Source organism: Canis lupus, chromosome 26, assembly GCF_003254725.2.
Source record: "Canis lupus dingo isolate Sandy chromosome 26, ASM325472v2, whole genome shotgun sequence".
NCBI classification, from domain to species: Eukaryota; Metazoa; Chordata; class Mammalia; order Carnivora; family Canidae; genus Canis; species Canis lupus.
In genome coordinates this window covers 31,670,948-31,693,692 of record NC_064268.1, presented here as the reverse complement: position 1 = coordinate 31,693,692, position 22,745 = coordinate 31,670,948, and the positions used below count along the sequence as shown (strand labels likewise).

General features: G+C 39.5%; 1 protein-coding gene across 14 annotated transcripts in view; it reads right to left on the bottom strand.

The window, feature by feature from the left end:
• Positions 1-9,954: 9,954 nt before the first annotated feature.
• ZWINT (ZW10 interacting kinetochore protein) overlaps positions 9,955-22,745 on the bottom strand; it is a 53,814-nt gene continuing 41,023 nt past the window's right edge. For 8 of the 14 annotated variants that reach the window (XR_007406109.1, XR_007406110.1, XR_007406111.1 and 5 more), the window contains 3 exons: positions 15,731-22,174; positions 12,124-12,276; positions 9,955-11,316 (listed from right to left, as the gene is read on the bottom strand). The gene's annotated coding sequence lies outside the window, so the exon portion shown is untranslated. The remainder of the gene's footprint in view (positions 11,317-12,123; positions 12,277-15,730; positions 22,175-22,745) is intronic. The other 6 variants (XR_007406113.1, XR_007406114.1, XR_004809587.2 and 3 more) reach the window with 1 other exon arrangement.

Here is a 22,745-nt window from a genome sequence, read left to right as displayed (position 1 = left end):
CCCTCCATCTGCTCATGCTCTCTTTCTCTTTCTCTGTGAAATAAATATTTTTTAAATTAAATAAATACATCTTTAAAAAAAAAGTACTGAATGCTCGCTACTGTTTTCTTGTCCCATTAAACTTGACCCAAACTCATTTGTCTATAACTGAGATTCTGGATGTTTGTACTTGTTGCCCTAACACCCATCACATCACAGAGAATTAACATTCTCTTACCACCTTAACGATTTGGAAATGCAGGTCTTATTAGAGCTACACAATGGCAAATATCACCCTTGTGTTGTCACTTTTGAGGAGAGTGCAATAGACAAAGATATTCACTTAAAATATTTGGTTATTCATCGAAAACTTCAAAATGTTCAATACTATAAAGCCAGCTTCAAAAAATTACAATTTTTCCCAAATATGTATTGCACATTTGAAAACACAACTTCTGGGGATCCCTGGGTGGCTCAGCAGTTTAGCGCCTGCCTTCAGCCCAGGGTGTGATCCTGGGGTCCTGGGATCGAGTCCCATGTTGGGATCCCTACATGGAGCCTCCTTCTCCCTCTGCCTGTGTCTCTGCCTCTCTCTCTCTCCCTCTCTCTCTCATGAATAAATAAATAAAATCTTAAAAAAAAAAAACACATCTGCTATTGGTTATTTTAGCCCTAACCAGTCTCCAACATCTCTATCCCAATTAACCTGAAAATGGGATGTCAACTGTACAATGTTGAGTCCTGAACTGTGAAGGATCTGATATGTTATGCTAACTTGTAAATTAAGAAATCTGCTTGTTACTATTGTCAGATTCTCTAGTCGGTTAGAATTCAGACTCTTGCAATGGTTTGGAAGGAGAGCACCAGAGCATCTGCCTTCTGAGTAAGGCTCCACGAGCATTCTGAAAAACGGAGATCATCAACACACCTCTCTCTTGCACCTTTTGGGGTCTAACGTGTTCTTTCCTTAGATATAAGGAAAGATATAGGGACTTGTACCATCCCTCCAACGTCATAGAATCTCATGTCAGTAGTTATAATTTCATTTCTTCCCCAATCTTCCCCCACTTACAGATAGACCTTTGCCCAAAAGGGTTGAAGGCAAGATGCAAGAGGAACAAGACATTTTCATAAAAGTTAACCTGATTTAGTTTCAAATCCCCTAGACAATCCTTCAACCAGGCTGCCAGCCATGGGGTTTTCCCACCAGAGTGGCCTAGTTGCTGTGACGATAAAGGGATACATTATGCCCAGGACTGATCACAGCAAAATTTTCAAACTACCTCTATGTGATCCCCGGCTCTTTCCTTGTGATCACTACTTTGGAAGCCGCTTAGTGGAGATTATCCCATTGTAGGAATGGCTGCCTTTAATAATCAAACTGCCTTATTAATGCATATGGACCAGGAAAAGGTGAGGGAAGTAGATGACCAGCTTGCTGTTGAATAGCTTCTGCCTTTCTTACAATCATTTTTCATAAATACAAAATGAAACGCTGTGACAGTGAAATGCCAAGTAAATAGGGCTCTCTGGGCTTCTGGGGAAGTAATTTTTATTTGATAAGGAAGGAAATAAGGCAAGAACTTCCCACTCTATCCTTCCAAGGAGGTTTTCCAAAGATGGCAATATATCTTCAGGTTTCAACATAAATCACCATCATCATGGTATCCAAGTGGATATTGGCAAAGGCCTGTGCTTTGGGCAAGCCTCGGACTCAACGGCATAGTCCAGACCCACGGCTTCCTGATTCTCAGGGCTTCTGTAGGATTGTAGCAACTACTGTGGGATCTGCTCTGCTGTTTCTTTAACTCTGTCCCCGTGACTCCAGGTGCCCACCAGTGACTTAACGTGTCCTGCAGTGTTACCTGCTATTGAGTGGATGGGGAAGGATGTAAGAATTTTTTTTTCTCACTACAGGTTTTACTTCTGCTAGTCATTATCATCAAGATGCCAAGTACTCCAAGCAACATGAAGCTATAATCTAATTTATTCCTAATCTCCTTAATCATATATTATAGTGATTGCTACAGTTCATATTTTATGAATGGGAAAACTGAGGAAGAAAGGATGGATTCAATCACTTACACCAGGTCCCACTGCTGAAAATGCTGGAACAGCTTTTTTTTTTTTTTTTTTTTTTAAGATTTTATTTGTTAATTCATGAGAGACACAAAGAGAGGCAGAGACATAGGCAGAGGGAAAAGCAGGCTCCCTGTGGGGAGCCCAATGTGGGACTTGATCCCAGGACCCCAGGATCACATCCTGAGCCGAAGGCAGATGCTCAACCACAGAGGCACCCAGGTGTCCCATTGGAGTAGCTTTTGAATATGAGCCTCAGACGCCAAATGTAAGCTCTTAACATGGACCTATAGTTTTATATTTTACAAGATACTCACCGATATTTACTTAAGTATAGTCCCAAACTATGTGTCCATGACTACCAGGAATAAGAAGTTCAATAAAATCACTATCCTAAAAGCCATGATCAACTTTGCCATATATAGTACAGTTCTGTGGACTCTAGTCACGGAGACGTGCATCACCTGGTCACAACTTCTTCATTTTACAACTGCGGGCTGGTCCCCTGTGACCAGTTTCTCCCTGACTCCTCCAACCCCAGCCCCTGCTGACCACACTCTACTCTCTGTTTCTGAGAATGTGGCATTTTCAGATTCCACACATTGGTGATATCATACAGCCCTGGTCTTTCTCTGATTTATCTCCTTTGCATAAGGTTCACAAGGTCCCCTCAAGTTGGTGCAGATGCCAGGATTTCTGTCTGTAAATTGCATTGCAGATATGCCACATCTTTATCTACTCATCCATCGACGCTTGGGTCGTTTCCAAGTCTTGGCTGTTGTGACTGATGTGGTGATCGTGGAAATACAGATATCTTTTCAGAGCCCTGTTTTCATTCCTTTGGCTATATACCTAGCCATTGGATGGCTGGAGTACGTGGTAATTCTATTTTAAATTTTTTGAGGCATCTTCATACTGTTTTCCAAAGTAACTGAGCCAGTTTGCATTCCCAAACAAGACCCAAAAGTGTCTTTTTTCTCTACATCCACACCAACACATTATCTCTTGTGTTTTTGATGACAGCCATTCTAACAGATTTAAGGGTGTACCTCACTGTGGTTTTGACTATTGCCATTTCCCTGATAATGAGTGATGATGTTGAGTGTCTTTTCATGTGTCTGTTGGCCATCTGGATGTCTTCTTTTTTTTTTTTAATAATAAATTTATTTTTTATTGGTGTTCAATTTTCCAACATACAGAATAACACCCAGTGCTCATCCCGTCAAGTGCCCCCCTCAGTGCCCGTCACCCAGTCACCCCCACCCCCCGCCCTCCTCCCCTTCCACCACCCCTAGTTCGTTTCCCAGAGTTAGGAGTCTTTATGTTCTGTCTCCCTTTCTGATATTTCCCACACATTTCTTCTACCTTCCCTTATATTCCCTTTCACTATTACTTATATTCCCCAAATGAATGAGAACATATAATGTTTGTCCTTCTCCGATTGACTTATTTCACTCAGCATAATACCCTGGATGTCTTCTTTGGAGAAATGTCTATTCAGTTGCTCTGCCAATTACTTATTTATCTATCTATTTATCTATTTATTTATTTTTAAATATTTTATTTATTATTCATGAAAGACACACAGAGAGAGAGAGAGAGAGGCAGAGACACAAGCAGAGAGAGAAAGCAGGCTCTATGCAGAGAGCCTGATGTGGGACTCAATCCCGGGACTGTGGGATCACGCCCCAGGCCGAAGGTAGGCACTTAACCACTGAGCCACCCAGGTGTCATTCCTCTGCCAATTTTTTAATCAGATTTTGTTGTTGTTGTTGTTCTTGAGGTGTATAAGTTCCTTGTATATTTTGGATATTAATCATTTGCAAACATTATCTCTTGCTCTGTAAGCTGTTTTCTCATTTAGTCAGTGGTTACCTTTGCTGTGTAGAAGCTTTTCCACTTGATGCAGTCCTGTTTGTTGATTGCTGCTTTTGCTGCTTTTGCTTTTTGTGTCTTTGCCAGGAAATCACTGCCAAGACCAATGTCAAGAAGCTTATCCGCTGTGTTTTCTTCTGGCACTTTTATGGCTTCAGGTCTCATGTTTAAGTCTTTTAATCTCTTTTGAGTTAATTTTTGTGAGTAATGTAAGATAGAGACTAGATTTCAAATGTTCTCACCACAAAAAAGAAATGATGATCAATGTGACATGATAGAGATGTTTGCTAACCCTGTGCTGGGAATCATATTGCAACGTATAAATGCCTCACCTCCAAATAGTGCACCTGAAAATTATACAATGTTATATGTCATTTATCGGTCGATTTCAAAAAGATGTCCTCAACTCAGTGATCTTACCTCATTTCTCAGGTTAAGGGCCTCAATTTTACCTTTTGTAAAACATCAGTTCCTTAGTGCTTTATGCTAATCTCTGGTGGAGTTAAGGTCGTGTGTTTTAATTGCAACAGTAGATCAAAATCATTGACTCTTTTTGAAACAATGGGAAATTTCCAGTTAAATGTAAATCTTAGGTGTGCAGTGGGATCACAAACGAGAGCTACATTTATCTTGATTTTGAAGCCTGTTAAATGATTCTGGATTGGAAGACTCTCCAGCAGTTGGTTCTCGGTCAGTTGGTCACCAGAGCTTACTTGAGCTGACTAAAAGTCAACATTACATTATTGGAATAATTTTAGTTCTGTTTCCATAGAAATAGTTTTGCACATAAGACAAATGCTAACATTTGTATTTAGCTTTCTATTTTTTCTTGCAGATGACAGCAGTGTTGTCTTTTAAATCACACATCTGAAGTAGTTGAGCTTTGGGGGTAAAGATAAAAGCGCCATCATATTTCATCGCATCTGTCATTCTCAATATGATCTTTAGGTAGGATCACATACTGCTAATTCTTTCTTCTCCTTGATGTGTTTTTATCTGAACTTTAATAAACATTATTAGGAAAAGTTACCCTATAGAAATGGCTATTGAAGATGAGATGAAATATAATATATATAAATATATAAAATATATAAATATAAATACAACCTGTATTATGTAACTAGATTGAAACATCTCACATACAGCAGCTCGTGTGAAAGGAAAATAAAGATTAAGTGTGGACAAGCTCAATATAGTCATTGAAATAGAAAACCTTTCTGGGGATCCCTGGGTGGCGCAGCGGTTTAGCGTCTGCCTTTGGCCCAGGGCGCGATCCTGGAGATCCGGGATCGAATCCCACGTCGGGCACCCGGTGCATGGAGCCTGCTTCTCCCTCTGCCTGTGTCTCTGCCTCTCTCTCTCTCTCTCTGACTATCATAAATAAATAAAAATTTAAAAAAATATAAAAAAAAAGAAAACCTTTCTGCTACACTGGCCATCTTTAATGGAAGTATTCTGTTGTAAACAAAGGGGACCCTCTTTCTCAACTCATACTTTGAAATCTATTGCTTGAAGGTGATGCTCATTTCTATCTTCCATTCTTAGACCAGCTGAGGAAACATAACTCAAAGAGTTAATGAAGGATCTTGATGTCTTAAAACAACTCAAATGTTAAAGAAACTCAACAGCCAGACCGGGGGGGGGCGGGGCTAGAAGATACTATGGGTATCTTAAAATCGTGTCCCTTTCGAGGGCAGAGGTAAACTTCATTAGTTATCTGAAGTTGTATGGAAGCAGTTTTTGACACCAAATAACAAAACCTCTGATTTTTACTTTCCTTTTCTATAATCACTTAACTAGCTCTTTTACTATTTTTTAAGATTTTATTTATGTATTTGAGAGAGAGCGATCGCACATGAGTGGGGGGGAGGGGCAAAGGGAGAGAGAGAGAGAAAATCTCAAACAGACTACCGGCTAATTGCAGAGCCCAGTGCTGCTAGGCTTAATCCTGGGACCCTGAGATCATGACCTGAGCCAAAATCAAGAGTCCATTGCTCACCAACTGAGCCACCCAGGTGCCCTTTACTAACTCCTTTATATACATTATGACATTTAATACCCCAACAGTTCCATAAATGTACTTTTTCATATTTTTTATGGATCACAAAGTTGTAGTTCAGAGAGGCTAGGTAACTTGCCAAAAGTCACACAGCTTCTAATTATTGGTATTGAGTTTGTACTACCTGTTCCCTGTTTCTTTCACAATTCCAAACTATCTCCTTACAGACTATCCTATACTCTGATGAATATTATATGGATAGTGTTTTCCTATTAGGTTCATAAGAAAAATAAAAAATCCTTTTCAATTCCTTTAGCTTTTTTTTTTTTCAGATTTTATTTATTTATTCATGAGAGACACAAAGAGAGCCAGAGACATAGGCAGAGGAAGAAGCAGGCCCCCTGCAGGGATCCTGATGCGGGACTCGATCCCGGGACCCCAGGATCACACCCTGAGCCAAAAGCAGATGCTCAACCCCTGAGCCACCCACGTGTCCCACAATTGCTTTAGCTTTCAATAAACTCCTCCTGTGCCTAATTTTAGTTGTTTGAAAATACCTCTCAAGCATACATATTCTTATACTAAAACTTAAGGATCTTGAAAAAACCTTCAAATTTCCTCACAATGAATAGGGTTCCATCTTTTGAAAGAGATGAATTCAGAGATACTTCAAAGTCCCCTAGACACTCTCCACTTTTACAATGGGTAGTATGTTTCTTTAAATTATGCTCGTAAAATGATGAATTAAGTCAAGGAATGACTAGTCCTATTGTCAAATTTAATGAATTAATGTTTATTTCTATTATGTTCTCTCTCTAAATAGATGGCTTACAACATAATGCATTTTTTTCATACATTCCAGGTTACACAATTTGAGTTAATTCCTCTGCCTACTTTAATTCAGAGCCCACAACCTAATCCTAGGAATTGACGGCAATGGTTTATAGCAATTCTATAGCCAATATTTGCTCAAATAAACAAACAAAACAAAGTCCCATACCCAATACAACATGCATCACTGGCTATTCTTCAAGATCTCTGATTCTTTTCTAAAATTAAGTGTTATATGCAATGTAACGTGTGTGTTCACATGCATACATGTGTGTGAGTAAAATAGGGTAAAAAAAGTAAAGGGAAGATAGAATTGGAATTGTTTGGATCAAAGAAGAGGAACTATGTCCATTTCAGGCAACCGTACTCATTTTGCAATTGTTATTGTTGACTGATCAATGGTTGTTTATTTGTAAAAGGCTGGCCAGCTTTGTAAACAATGACTGTGTTTTAAACACATGACTTTCTAAACCCCGTCTTCCACTTTATAATTTGGAGCAAACTCAAGTTCTAATTCGACCATTTTCTTGACTGAAGAGAGAGGAGGCCACTGTAAAAACTCTCATGCGATCCCAACTAAAACAGCATGACATTACCATGAACACATATTAACCATGTGACATGGCATCCCTGCAGAGCTCTGATTTAAAATATCTGAAAACTAAACTAAGGCTAACCTGAAAGTAAACTAATTGCATGATGTATAGCTACAGAGTCGGAAAATGTATGGACGTTGGGTTTGCTTCTGAGATCCGAAGCTGCTGGAGAGTAACCAGATACCATTACAGCACCCGTTGACGTAACCTACACTCTAAGCTCCTAAGGGATCCCTAAAGGGGCAGGGCACCTCAAGGAATGAATATCCTGCATATTCCATATGAAAATACAAAACAGATTAAGCCATGGTTTACACTTGAGATCATCAGTACGTAACACCCGTATTTAGAACTGTGAATCTAGGAGGTTGAGTTATGCAAATGGAAATTTATATATCACTTTTTAGTTATCAAATGCATTAGGTTAGAGCTTGTTCTCACAGTTGAATATAAGGCCAATAATTTTACTGGCAAAAAATAAAAAAAAATAAAATAAAAACAGCTATTTTCCTCTGACAAGACAGCAGCCATCAAGAATAAACTCATAAAAGCCTCCATAATATAAAAAAAAAAGCAATTTTGTGCTGAGGTCAGTATAAGCTAAACCTAAATGTGGATCCATACCAAATATTGAAACAGCCTGTTATAATTACTACGGCAGCATACTTACACAATCAAACCTATTCTTGAAAAAAACATCGGTTGGTTAATTTTAGTTATCTTTAAATCTAAATTAACTATCTGCGCAACGGTGTTTGGCATATTGACAACCTGGATCTGGTAGTCGGAATTCTAGAGCGGCTCCACCCCTTGGTATTATTCCTTGGTTATATCATATCACAGGATGGAAAGCATTTTCCAGATGTCGCTAAGGTCATTTATCAGTTAATCTTAGAGGATCTGGATACTGCTCACCTAATCACATGACTGCTTTCATAGCAGAGCGCTGCTGGCTATGTAGTGTAGAAGTTCATGATTCTTCCCTGGAGGGGGATCTGATGTCTTGTGTTTTCTGCTGCGTGAAGGACCCACAGCACAGGGACCTGCAGGCAGTGGAAAGAGGCACGCAGCACACAGCCGACCAACAAAGCAGGACTGCAGTCCTGGAACTTCAAGGAGCTGAGTTCTGCCAATGACATACATTAGACTAACAGAAGGAGCCCAGCCTAGCCAACACCCTGATGAGGGCTGTGACACCCCGAACAGAGACCAAGCCACACTATGCTGGCCCGCTGACCTACAGGACCATGAGCAATACAAGCAATACATAGGGGCTGTTTTCAACTATTGTGATAAGTGTGATACCTTGTTAGGCAGAAAGAGAAAATCAAGTCAATGACCCATACTGAGTGAGTCTCAATTAATTGTTACATAATGTGTATCTTGTACCCGATTAGCCAAAAAATCCTAGGGGCACACACAGAAAATCAAAACCTCAGACTAAAATACTTGTTTTAAAAACCTCACTCTTGCAATTCCAAGATCCTCACACATTTTTTGTTCATCTATCCATTCATTCATCCATCCATAGATTCTCTCAAAAAATTACGAGGAATTGTATTTGTCTCTACAAATTCAATGCTGAACAACATCATACATTTTCTGCCCTTATTGATTTTATAACCACCTTTATAAGAGTGATTTCTTCTTTGATCACTTAAATTTGAGCCAAGTGTGATAACTGTATTTTTAGTAATATAAGTTGCATGACATTCCCATACTTTTGAACTTAAATTTGAACATATATGTTGTAGGGACGTGAGTTTTCATAAACTCTAATTAACGTGTTTGTCATTAGCGATTTTACAACAGCAAATTATATATTATTAGAAATGAAAAAAATGTTATGAGGTAGGGTAGGCATACATATTAAGATGAATTTGGCCTGTTCTACAAATTATTTGGACAATAATAATGGAATGTGTAAATTCCATAATAAAATAATTATGGAATTATTTAATATTCCAAATTAATAATAATGGAATGTGTAAATAACTGACAGGGCACCTTTGAAATATATCAACTAAGAACATCGTGATAGTCTAAAATCTCTGTGTGCTGCAGATAATTAGAAACATTAGAGTGGAATCTTCAAAACTTCTCTTAGACGTTGATGTATTATTCCTAGTTTCTTAGACAAGGGAAGAACAAATAGGGGATATTGTGATACGATAATGAAGATCTATTCTGAGGGTAGGACAAGATTCTAGGAAAGATGAAACTGTTTGCTGGAAGATACCAAAAAGTTCTCAGTGACACAGTGTACCTGCTTGTACCACCAGCCCACCTCACTGATAGAACGGGTAAGAACCAGGCATGAAAGATGATAAGGATGGTGAAGAAAAGGAGGAATTCCAGGCAGGCAACGTTATTTATCATATTTGGGAGATTCTTTTATGTGCCAAGATCTCTGGGAAGAACAGTATATATATTTTATGTTTATTCCTCACTGCATAACAGTAAGTTAAGAATCAGTTATTCCTATTTTAGAAATGTTCCTAGTTTATATAAGTGAGCAGCAAACTGTTAGATTTTAAATAATTTGTCCTGCCTTTTTTTTTAAAGAGATTTTATTTATTTATTCATGAGAGACACAGAGAGAGAGAGAGGCAGAGACACAGGCAGAGGGAGAAGCAGGCTCCACTCAGGGAGCCCGAAGTGGGACTCGATCCCGGGTCTCCCAAGATCACACCCTGGACTGAAGGCACCGCTCAACTGCTGAGCCACCGGGGCTGCCCGGTAATTTTAAATGACCCATTTTCCTGACATATTTATCCTATTGTATTTGTTACACAACATTGGAAACATTGAATACACATTTTTGAAAGTGCCCAATTTCATTTAATAATATATCATGCGGTCATATAATTAATGACTAAAGCATTTCAACAAAGGATTTGAACCAAAGACCATGCCAACATCTATGCCCTGAAAAATAATAACCACGAATTTGCCTCTTCCAAAGCCGCTTGTCTAAGCCAATCCACCCAGACTTCTAAGTCAACTTTATGAGAACATAAAAAATCTCCAGCTCTGGAAATAGGAATAGAAATCAGAGCAGACGGGCTTCCTGCAGGGAGGGATGGGTGGCACGGCCTGGGAATCAGACTCCACTTCAGCCTTCCTAGCCTTTGGGGCGTCTTTGTAGAACAGCCTCGTGTCAGACTCGTACATTCAACTACTTACTAAAGGTCTCCCCCTACATTTACAAGGTCTCAGCAGACAGTATCATCTCCCCCTTTTTCTTTGCTTTCCCACATTTACACCCCCTCTCTTTGTAAATCAGAGTGATGCCGTGTCCCAGGCCAGCTACGTGACTCATTCAACCTACGTCTCCATCCCCACCCAAGCTCTCCACCCAGCTCCAGCCAGGCCCTCATTGTCTCTTTCCTAACCTCCTCCCACCACCTCGTAGCTGCACTCTCTTTGTCCAGCGCCTTGTTATTATGATCACACTGATGCCATGATGGCCCTTTGGGGGATGCATGGCCAGTCGTCTGCATGGCAACCATAGACTCAACTTGCCTATCACACAGGACCTCACGTCCATCTTCCATTCTCTTTAGTCTCATCTCACGTCATCCTTGCAAACTCACTGCTTTCTGCAGCTGTACTTCAGTGCCTGGGTTTGGGGAAGGCATTACATGGTCCACGACTCTGTGTTTTTGATTCGTTTGCTCCCTGTCCTTGTGTCCTCCACACTGTCCCAGTTGCTCCTCTGCTATTGGGCACAAATCTTCAGCTTTCTTATGTCTCTCTGCCCCTGGATCCTGAGTCTCTGGAGGGTAAACTAGTACCAAGTAGTTGAATACCTGTGGTTCCTTACCAGATACTTGAAGGGTCAAGATGAGAGAAGAAAAAACACTATTTACATAGAGCCCTCCATTATGCCAAGTGTTTTCAATCTGCATAATTGGTGCTTTGAAAGAGAGATTCAAGCCAAGTATCAATTCAATCCTGAAAGAGAAACAAAGGTGTTAGACTAACATTCATGAGAGTGGTAGACATTGACTTACACCTAAAAAGAGACAATTTTTAGTAGCATGAGTGATATTCTAGGGCACACGCAAAGGCATTGTCAGGAACGCGTAGATTGTGGCCAGGGAATACAAATCTAAATTCCATTTTATTGGGCATTTACACAGGAGTCCTAGGAGACGACAGTAGAAAGCTTGGGTCATGACATCAAACGCTTTTAGAAACGAGCGGGAAAATCTATAATTAATTCTGAAAGCAATAGGGAGTTAGTAAAGATTACTTCTGATTTCCTTGAGACCTAATTAAATCTCTGTTTAAGCAGATCATGGAAAGTTCTTTTATGACTCAAAATGAGATTTATCAATATCCAAACTTCCAATCTTATTTAAAAGTAAGAATATTTCAAATTATTACTATCACACAATTATATAAAATAGTTGGATATTTACTTAGCCCCACTACTAAATGAAAAACAAGTTGGGAAAGTGTCCTACCTTTTTCCTAATGAACCTAAATCTAGTTTATTCCTCTTTTTAATTTTTCCAGGCACTTTGGGATTTTGCAGTCATCGGGGCGATCGTTATAAATTCTCACTCACTCTTTAGGATTAAAAAAAATGAGTATATAAGATTTTTTTTTTCCTGTTTTCAATTCTGAATATGTTCAGTGTTCAGAAAGAAATCTTTGCTCAGGGTTCAACTCAAGAGTCAGATCTGTACTTACTAAACATCTCCATTCAGACTTACCTTACTATACTATATATTTAGTCCGTTTAAGAAGTTTTACCTGCTTATTATTGCACTAGACCATTCCAAGGGTTCTCTGTTGCAAGCACCAGCTTCACGTTGTTTAGGAGATACTTCCTACATTCTGTTACCCCTACAGGCACTTCTGTGCTTGTCACACTTCTGTGCATTGTGGTTTCTAGCTCTTAGGAGGCTGCAAAAAAGGATAATTTTTTTTTTTTTGCATTGAAGCTACACAAGGAACTTGGTAGCTATTTTACAGTTAACATAATTCTTCTTTTTAAAAATCTTCTATCCTCTTGGTTGTGTTGGGCACATGATATAGGATAAGGGGACACAGAGTGTACAAAAGACCAGATCAAATACGATCACCGAATAGGGTCTAGAACATTCAAACAGTTCTCCATGTGTAGTTATATAATCTCTCCCAGGGTAAGTGTTGCCTCGTTAACTTGCTTCATTATGTAAGTGCCATCATCAACGAATTAAATAAAAAATATCAAGCCAACAAAAACTTATTAAGCACCTTTTAATGTGCAAATTGCTTCCCTGGGCACCCAGAGTAAGATGGGTTTTCAAATAGGTAGATGAACATACTCTCTCCTCTGTTTTATCTTTTTTTTTTTTTTTAAGATTTTATTTACTTATTCATAAGAGACACAGAGAGAGAGAGGCAGAGACACAGGCAGAAGGAGAAGCAGGCTCCCTGCGGGGACCCCTTTGAGGGACTTGATCTCAGGACCCCGGGATCACGCCTTGAGCCAACAGCAGAGACGTTCAACCGCCGAGCCATCCAGGTGTCCCTCCTCTGTTTTATTTTATAATTATTTTCTAATGATCACCGGTATGTCTTTAAGTCTCTTTATCTATTTTCATGCTTTCTTGTGGTGAAAGCTTGGGTATTTGAGAAAGTTCAGTTCACTTTGCTGAGGACGTATGTAACATGGCAGAGAAAGTGGCAGGTAGACCTTCGCTTGCCCTGTCTCCATCCATTGTGCCTCCACCACTGTGTTACTGGGCCAAGGAAGTGACGGACATTCCCAGGAGGATACGCGGAGCATTTGCCCAGTGCTGGGCCACTTCACGGAGAGTACACGAAGTTGTCCACACCTTCCAGGCGCCTGCACTTAATTGGACTCATTATGACTGGAATGGAGCACTTCCTTTAGGGTAAGACATTACTTCTCTGAATGAGGTACTGTTGGGTCCACTAGTCTCATTTTATAGATGACATTACCTGCTCTCCTTTGTAGGTGGCAGAAATAAACATCTAAAGGGCAGTCTGCTGGACACCAAGCTTGCAGCCTAGAACCCTGTTCTATGCTCGGCTCCCTGTAACTTACTTCCTTCTGAGTCTGGATCCAGAAGACAGTGCAGCCCCGCAGGGCCCAGATCCCCCATTGCAACACACAGCCCTACGTACAGTCTCCTTTACCCTCTCAAAAATGAAACAGTTCAGGGAAAATAGAATCAAAGCATACTCTGTGATATAAGCAAGTGCTATCCTCAGAGAATAGCCTGGAAAATTTGGGGAAGAGTGTACATCGGGCTCCCTTCCTACCTAAATTCCAACAGAGCTATCCAGCAGCTACAATGATGCCCTGATGAGAAGGACTGGATGCTGCACAACTTCTAGTTTGAACTCAGTAAAAATGAAACTTCCTGAAAGACGTTTTTTCTGTCATGTTTAGAAGCCCAGTGGGTGACGGAGTCGGATATGAACAGTTAGGATAGCTGGCTGTTTTGAGGATTTCCGAACGGAGTTAACTTATTGCCATCATCTGCTTCCTAAGCTCATTTGCAGTCACCAGCTGTTAAGGGGAGGTTTTTATATTTAACAATAGGAAACATGCATCTGGACACCAGATTTCTTGTAGTTTTTACAGACATCTATAATATACTACGAGAAAGGAGAGAACCAATTCAGTTTTAGTTGTAAAATTATCTCAGAATATTTATTATGGATTCGTTTTACTTATGTGTATGTTTATGTGTGTCTGCATATGTGTGTGTGGCTATAGTTTTAGTTTAGAAGACTCCTCTAACCCATAATTCTAATTTCTCATTGATCCTGAAGTATACTCAGTGATATTAAAAAAATAAAGTAGAAATTACCAAAAGATGACTATAGTACAGTTTATTGATAGTTTTCCATTCTCTGAAAATGAGTTCAACAGCACTTGTGAATTTTCTATATAATTGAGAGCAAAATCTTTCATGTCCAGTATAACAATTTTTTTCCAGCAGAAAATACATTATCATAGATTTGTAATGTTCTTTGGGAATAGATCCTAATGCCATTTTAATTCTGTTTTGCTGACACTTTGATAAGTAGTTAGCTTATCTAATGAGGTAGGACATATTGTAAATCATCCTATACATATCAATTAAAGAAAAGTAATTCTGAGTTGTGGATTGGACAGTGCCTGGGCTCTTGCTCTCTGCCCTCCATTCCTTCAAATATTAATGTCATTTAGATTTTGTGTTAGATTTGTGTCCCAAATAATTACGTAGTATGGAACTTCAAACTCAGTCTTGAATAATAAATACCACAAATATTAAAAGTAAAAGAATTATTCTGGCTGTTTTTAGGCTCTTTTCAATCACTTTTTATTTTTGAACCATGATCTATAAGCTATAAATGACATAAACATTAAATAAGTGAAGTGTGGTTTCTCCAAATACATTAAAGACTTAAAATTGTCAAATGGGCTATTTGTGGGAAAGAAGGGCAAGGAATAAAGTATTCTAAATATATCTGTATTATAGATATATAATTACAGCCTGCTTGGAAGAAATTCAGTAAAATAGAATCTGATAGGCATGTATATTATTTAATTTATGATATCTAATACATTATTTCTGGGGCACCTGGGTGGCTCAGTTGGTTAAGTGTCAGACTCTTGGATTAGGTTCAGGTTGTAATCTCAGGGTCATGAGATCGAGCCCCACATCAGGCTCTGTGCTTAACTGAGTCTGCCTGGGATTCTCTCTCTCCCTCTTCCCTTCCCCCTCCTCTCTCTCTCTCTCTCTCTCTCTCTCAAATAAATAAATAAATAAATCTTCAAAAAATAAATAAAATAACACTGCACATGTAAGTAAGCTCATACAGCATCACAAACTAATTGACCACATAAGCTTTAGGTTTATTTCTGGGCTCTCTATTCTGTTCCATTGGTCTAGGTGTCTATTTTTCTGCCAATACCATACTGTCTTTTATTACTATGACTTTGTGATATACTTTGAAATTACGAAGTGTGATGCCTCAAGCTTTGTTCTCTTTACTCAGGATTGCTTTGATTAATTTAAAAAAATAGCAGAATTAAACTACTAGGGCTATACCAGATTTGAAAGTTTTTGCACAGCAAAGGAAACCATCAACAAAATAAATAGGCAACCTATCAAATGGGAGAATATATGATACAGGAGAATATATAAATGATATATCCAATAAGAGGTTAATATCCAAAATATATAAAGAACTTATGCAACTCAACACCAAAAAGCCCCAAATAATCCAATGAAAAATGGGCAGAGGACCTGAATAAACACTTTCCAAAGAATGCAACAGACACATGAGAAGATGTTCAACATCATCCATCAAGGGAAATTCAATTTAAAAATCACAATGTGGTATCACCTCATACCTGTCAGAATGGCTAGAAACAACAACAGAAGAAACAAGTATTGACGAGGATGTGGAGAAGAGGGAACGCTTGTGCACTGTCGGTGGGAATGCAAACTGGTGCAGCCATTCTGGAAAACAGTATGGAGGTTCTTCAAAAAAAATAAAAATAGAATAATCATGGGATCCAGTCATTCCACTACTGGGTATTTACCCAAATAATGTAAAAACACTAATTCAGAAAGATATGAACACTCTGATGTTTATTGAAATATTATTTACAATAGCCAAGATATGGAAGTAACTAACCCAAGTGTCTATGAAGATGTGACTCTCTGTCTCTCTCTCTCTCTGTCTCTCTCTCTCTGTCTCTCTCTGTCTCTCTCTCCCTCTCTCTCTCTCTCTGTCTCTCTGTCTCTCTCTGTCTCTGTCTTTGTCTCTCTCTCTCTCTCTCTCTCTCTCTCTCTCTATATATATATATATATATATATATATATTCTGTCAGGAATATTATTCAGCCATAAAAAATGGAATCTTGCACATTGTACAGCAACCACATGGATGGATCTAGAGGGGATAATGCTAAGTGAACTAAGTCAGAGGATGACAAATACCATATAATTTCACTCATATGTGGAATTTGAGAAAAAAAATGTACAAAGGAAAAAAGAGAAACAATGGACTCCTAAATACAGAGTCAGATACAGGGGATTGCCAGAGGGGAGTTGGGTGGGAGGATGGGTAACATAAGAGATGGGGATTAGGAACTACTATCCTTGCTGTGATGAGCACTGAGTAATGTACAGAAGTCTCCTTTTTTTCTTACATCTTTATTTCATTTATTCATGAGAGAGAGAGAGGCAGAGGGAGAAGCAGGCCCCCTCCCAGAGAGCCCGATGTGGGAATCCATTCCAAGACCCCAGGATCACACTTTGACCCTAAGGCAGACGCTCAGCCACTGAGCCACCCAGGTGTCCCAATGTACAGAATTCTTGAATGGCTACATTGTACACTTGAAACTAATATAACACTCTATGTTAATTATACTTCAATAAAAAAAAAAAAGAAGAAAAAGAAAAAAATTAAAAAGGGGTAATTGATAATATCAGAATTAATTAGTTAATTAATGAGCTTATTTACTGACTAACTGACTAACCGGTCACTTCATTATTTAAATTATTTACTTCAATAGACTACTTTCTCCTCACCCTGTTAGATAGGAGAGTACCCTGATCTTCCATTAGCTAAGTCATTTTGCCAGCTAACGTCACTTTCAACCAGTTCCTAAGTACCTCAACAGTACCTAAGTACCTTTAGGGCTGTGTCTGTCTTTATGCCTCACTGTTACCTTGATCCCTATGGGTAAATTATTAACATATAATGGAAATTATATAGTTTTGGAAGTTCGGTGGTGCTGGGTCTGCATCCTAGTTGAGACGGTCCCTATGTGTGTAACTTAGAGGAAGTCATTTCTCAAGCTTAGGCTGTATGAACGTGAAGTGCACCACACAGTCCTGCTCATCCAGCACATTCACAATACACATCCGGCACTGTTTTACCACTAAACAGACTCAGGTTTTGTGTTTAACAATCTAACTCTCAGTAAGACAAGATGACTCCCGCCTGTAGACTCACAACAATTAGTTGGAATCCTTATTTATTTATTTATTTATTTATTTATTTATTTATTTATTTATTTTTACATCTCTTATCAGACTGGTTCTCTGGGGAGCTGAACGGTGGTTCCCATCTGGCCCACTATCTTACGGTCTCATGCAATATGCGGACTTCTCACCAAGAACCATGGATGACTTTGATGGCTGTTGGCTACCTGAACAGGTTCTACCAGGATGTTTATCTGAAGCTTCTTGGGTATGACATGTTGTTTGACCCACAAAAATGTCTTACTTTCCTCATCTCTACACTGGAAATAATACTATGAACACAATGCATTGTTTAATTAACTATCATTACCAAACATTTATCACGATGCCTGACACACGTAGACTGTTCAAAATATGGTAGCTGCAATTATAAATGTCTTTAGTGTTATACACGAATGAATATTGTAATATTCCTAAACCAAGGTCAGGATCCTCATGTCCCTTTTGTCCTTAAAGGGCTTAGATGATTTAGCTACCTAATAGAGGCAATTCTGCATTTCAGCAATTTTCCCTGGGCCCTTACTCCATTTGGTTTTGCTTCTTTATCCATCTTATTCATTGATATTTGTAGACCTGTCAGACAATCTTATAATGTCATTTATTTAAATAAAGCAATGCACCTTGTACATTAGGGATTGCTCTATAATCCTGATGGTACAAAAGAGATTTACAATATGGTTCCAAGTGCAGTGAGACTTTGCCCCACCCTAGACCAATATGAATCTGTTAAAAGTAATCTAACAGTGATACCTTAGATCTTCCGATGCAAATCGACCTTCTTTTACATTTAAATTATACAAAAGTCTCAGAATATTCTACTCATGAAATTCTAATATTTCACCTTCATGTATTCTTAAATTTCCTGTTCTTTTGTAGCTGACTGGATTCAATCCCTGGAGTTCTGAGAAAAGTCTTGTCCTGAGAAAATGTAGGGAAGAAGCAATACCCATCCGTACATGTGGTTCTTTGATCGGGTCTAGGTAAAACATCTGAATTATTTTAATGTTTGTTCCACATGGGTGTAGGTTTTGAGGCAAAGGGTATATTCTTTAATCCTTTCTATGTTTCTCTTTATCAGAATGCTTGATCAAGAGCACTGATAATCTGCTGCCTGGTATTTCCCCAATCATGCTATATTGACAATGAAAAATCTAGAATGAAATGCCTGAGAATTTTTATTCCCTCCTGAGGGCATATTTTTATGACTATATGTTAGCACGCTAATTATCTTACCTAATGCCTGTGATTGCAAGTAAAAAAATAATGATAAAATTTGCATCCAGAAGTGATAAAAGTAATTGTTTAATGTATATCTTTAGGTCTTATTCTCACAGCTGAGTGGATAAAATCTTATCGTGCCAAATTAATGTGATTTAAAGACCTAGGCAATTATTCCCAACCATCACCAGTCAATCAGGACCACGTTAAGTACAAGAAACCCCACTATTTAGTAGGATTTAATGTCAAGATACATGGACTTCAAAGTCTTTGAATTCAACAGGCATCATCTACCATGAGTCTGGCTCTGTACATACCATCTCTGTCTTGCAAGGATAGCCTGTGTGCAAACATCTTTGAAAAGATAATTGAGATAAAAAGTAGTTCTTCTGCTCACATGACAGGCAGAAACACAAGAACCTGTGGCGCGGTCTCCCCCAGAAAGCATGCAGTCAATTCATCCTGAGTGATCATGATTTATGGAGATTTAGTAATATATTTGATCAATTCCACTCACCAGTCTGGAATCAATATTAATGATGCTGTTGAAGGAACATATGTCACAGGAGTAATAATGGGAAAGCAGAGGAGGGGGAGGGGGAGGTAAATGAACATCTGATCAACACCCTTGGGTCCTCCACTTCTGGCTGAGGCAGAGTAAGAGGCATAGCAGTCACCCTTCCACCCAGAACAGGGAAACAACGGGACAAAGACACAAAACGACTGGTACCACACCCTGTGCAACAGATGGGCAGGACAGAGATCTCTGATGAGGGGAAGAAGAATGAAGTGATCCTGGTGATGGCCCTGGCTGCCTCGAAGTAGCTCCCAGGCTGTGGCTCAGGCCCGAGGAACACCCAGCCCACATGTCCTGCTGGAGGGAGGGGACAGAGCTGGACGTCCAGGGAGGCTCGACGAGCTAGGGCACATGGGCAGACACAGAGGGGAAAGCAGCGAGCAGAGCGACGCCAGCTTCGGGGGTGTGAGTCCTTGTCGTGTCTTTTTTTTTTTTATATATAAATTTATTTTTTATTGGTGTTCCATTTGCCAACATATAGAATAACACCCAGTGCTCATCCCATCAAGTGCCTACCTCAGTGCCCGTCACCCAGTCACCCCCACCCCCTGCTTACCTCCCTTTCTACCTTGTCATGTCTTTTGATGAGAACTGGCCTCCAGAGGGAGGACCACCCTGGAAGGGTACAGGGCATAAATACAGGGCCACATGGGGCTGAGAACAGCAACGCTTTCCAGCAGCCTGACTGGAGAAAATACTTGCTTCAGGCAAAGTTTTATTGCTCACAGCACCACTGCAGGGACCATAAAAAGAAACAATTGGTCAATTAGAATTTCTGCTCTTCCGCAGACAAGAGAATGAAAAATAAAACTATAAGTTGTTTTCAGATTATATATTTAATAAAGAACTTGTATTTGCAATATACAAAGACTCACAAAATGAAGAAGACCACTGATTTCTGACAAATAGGCAAATGATCTGAGCTGGCACTTTAGCAAATAAGATATACGAGGGTAAATGAGTACATGAAAAGATGCTCAGCGTAATTAGCTACAAACTAATTAAAAATTAAAACCTCAGTGACACACCTTTCAGAGTAACACTACCCCCTCCAAAAATGACTAAAATTAATGAAGCTGGCTGTACCAAGTGTTGAGGACAAGGAATGGCTGGGATTCTCTTTCACTATCATGAGATTGTAAAGTGGTTTTAGAAACACTTGGAAAGACAATCTGTCAGCTTCTTCAAAAGTTCCTGACACGTCCATATAATTCACCTTAAGCAGTTAGAGGGATTTACCCCAGAGAAATAAAAGCACAATTTCACACAAAGAACTGTACAGGAAAGGTCACAGCCACGTTACTCATGATAGCTAAAACTACGGGAAAAAATAGCTAAAACCAGGAACACCTCAGATGCCCATTAACAAGCGACTGAATTAAAGAATCATGGTATGCCTGTACAATAAATTAAAAACATGCAAAAAAATAAATAAAAATAAAGAAATAAAAATATAAATAAAAATAAAATGCAATGAGCAAAGGATCCACACAACAACACGGTGTATCTCAAACCGACTAAGCTAAGTAAAAGAAGCCAAACAAAACAAAACAGAAGACTGCATATTACACGATTCTGATTATATAAAGCCCTAGAAAGTGCAAACAAACTCATGGTGACAGAAAGCGCATCAGTAGTTGCCTGGGATCAGGAGCTTGGGAGGGAGGGGTTGCCAAGGAGCAGGGCAGGTGTCTCAGGTGACACGTCCAACACCTTGGCCGTCACCATTGTTTCGTTCCTGAACATGTCTGCGGAAACCAATCCAACTGTACATTCTAAACATGTGCAGTTAATTGTGTTTAAATAAAGTAAAAATGTCTTGACAAAAGACTCAAATAGTATTGATGATCAAGAAACGGGAAGTGGAAACCATGAAAAGTGTTCATTTTGTAAAGTTTAAAACTAAAATTTCCCTTTAAATCTCACTTTTAAATGATCTCAGTTTAGATTATATATATATAATCTATCTATATCTAGATATCTAGATATCTATATATATCTATAGATATATCTATATATCAAATATATATATTTGATATCTATCTATATATATTTGATATCTATATACACATAGATATATAGATATACCAAATCCAGCAGAAAAAAAATACTCATTTTCCTGCCAGAAGCTTTTTTAATGGGATGGCCATGGTGATATTAGGAAAAAGATGTATATAATAATATACATAGATACACTTATGGGCTTTTCCAGGCAAAGTACTATAATCAAAGCAGCTCATCAGGACATACAGTTCTGTCCCACGCGATGTTGCATCAGAGACGCTTACACAGATGATAAATGAGTAGGCTAAAACTCTGCAAAGTATCCTGATCCTGGATCCAGAGAGTAGGCTGTTTCTACAACTCACCTGCTAGACCGAGAATGACGTTTTGTGCCGTCGCTACCTGCCCCCCTAATGATATATGATAGCTGCGCTGTGCTCTGTTTTAACAAATGACACCTGACACAGCAAAAGTCATACATAGGTTATCGGGTCCAGGTCACTGGAACTGCCTGGAAAACCAGGTTCTCTTGAAGGAAGGGGGTGAGAAGTCTGAGTCCAGTGAATTTATAAGTGCTCGGCGCCCTCAGCTGCCAACAGCAGGGGGCAAAACCTGCCGAACTAGAGGCAGAGCAAGGAGCTAGGCACCTGGAAGTAAATGAGCCCGAGTTCACTTTCCATCATCAGAACCGAGTGAGAAGAGAGGAGCTCCAGGCTACCCCCAAAGAGCTGGGCCTGTGAGAATGTCACAGTGGCCCCTGCGCTGGGACTCTGGAGGCCAGGGGACACCTGGAACGGAGGAGACAGGATGGAGACAGAAGGTGGGACCAGAACACCCACCGTCGGGGGGAGGAGGGGAACTGAGGCAGAGAGTGACGTAATCATTCTTGATTTCACGTGTAGAAGAACCTCTTGGGGGACTTTGTGAAAATTCAGATTCCTATCCTGGCTCATGCTCGCCCACTGGAGTCAGATTCGTTCGATCTGGGCTGGGGTCCAGGACTCTGTAATTAGAGAAGATGCGTGTGGTGTGGCCTGCGGACCACACTGGGCAGAAGTACTGAGTGGTTACGAGGAGGCCTTTGTCCCAGTCCCGGCCGTGGGGGTAAGAGCAGATCTAATCCTCACCCCCTCCCAGTTTCAGCAAAAAAGAGGAATTCCCTTATCTCCAAAAACAGTGTGAGGATTAAGTATAAAACATTAAGAATAGAGCATAGCACAGAGAAAACACTCCAATTATTTGTAACCAATGGGCTTCCTCTTTATCATTATGGAGGGAGAACCAGGCAAAGGCCGACACGTGTTTGGTAGCCGCATAATTATGAAATGTTCGACTCTGGTTCTGAGAGTGCAGAGCACACTGTGACAGGGGGATGGAGGGCCGGTCCCCTGGGTGAGGGCCAATGGCATCGGCTGACAGCCACAGCTGTAGCCAAGGTTACTCTGGTAAAACAAGATGGCGGTAAAAAAAAAAAAAAAAAATGAGAAACTAAATTCTAAAGCAAAGGATAAAAGCAATCTGTAAAGATTTAAGAATTCACATCATGAAGGAAACACATAAGTTCTAGATGTTTT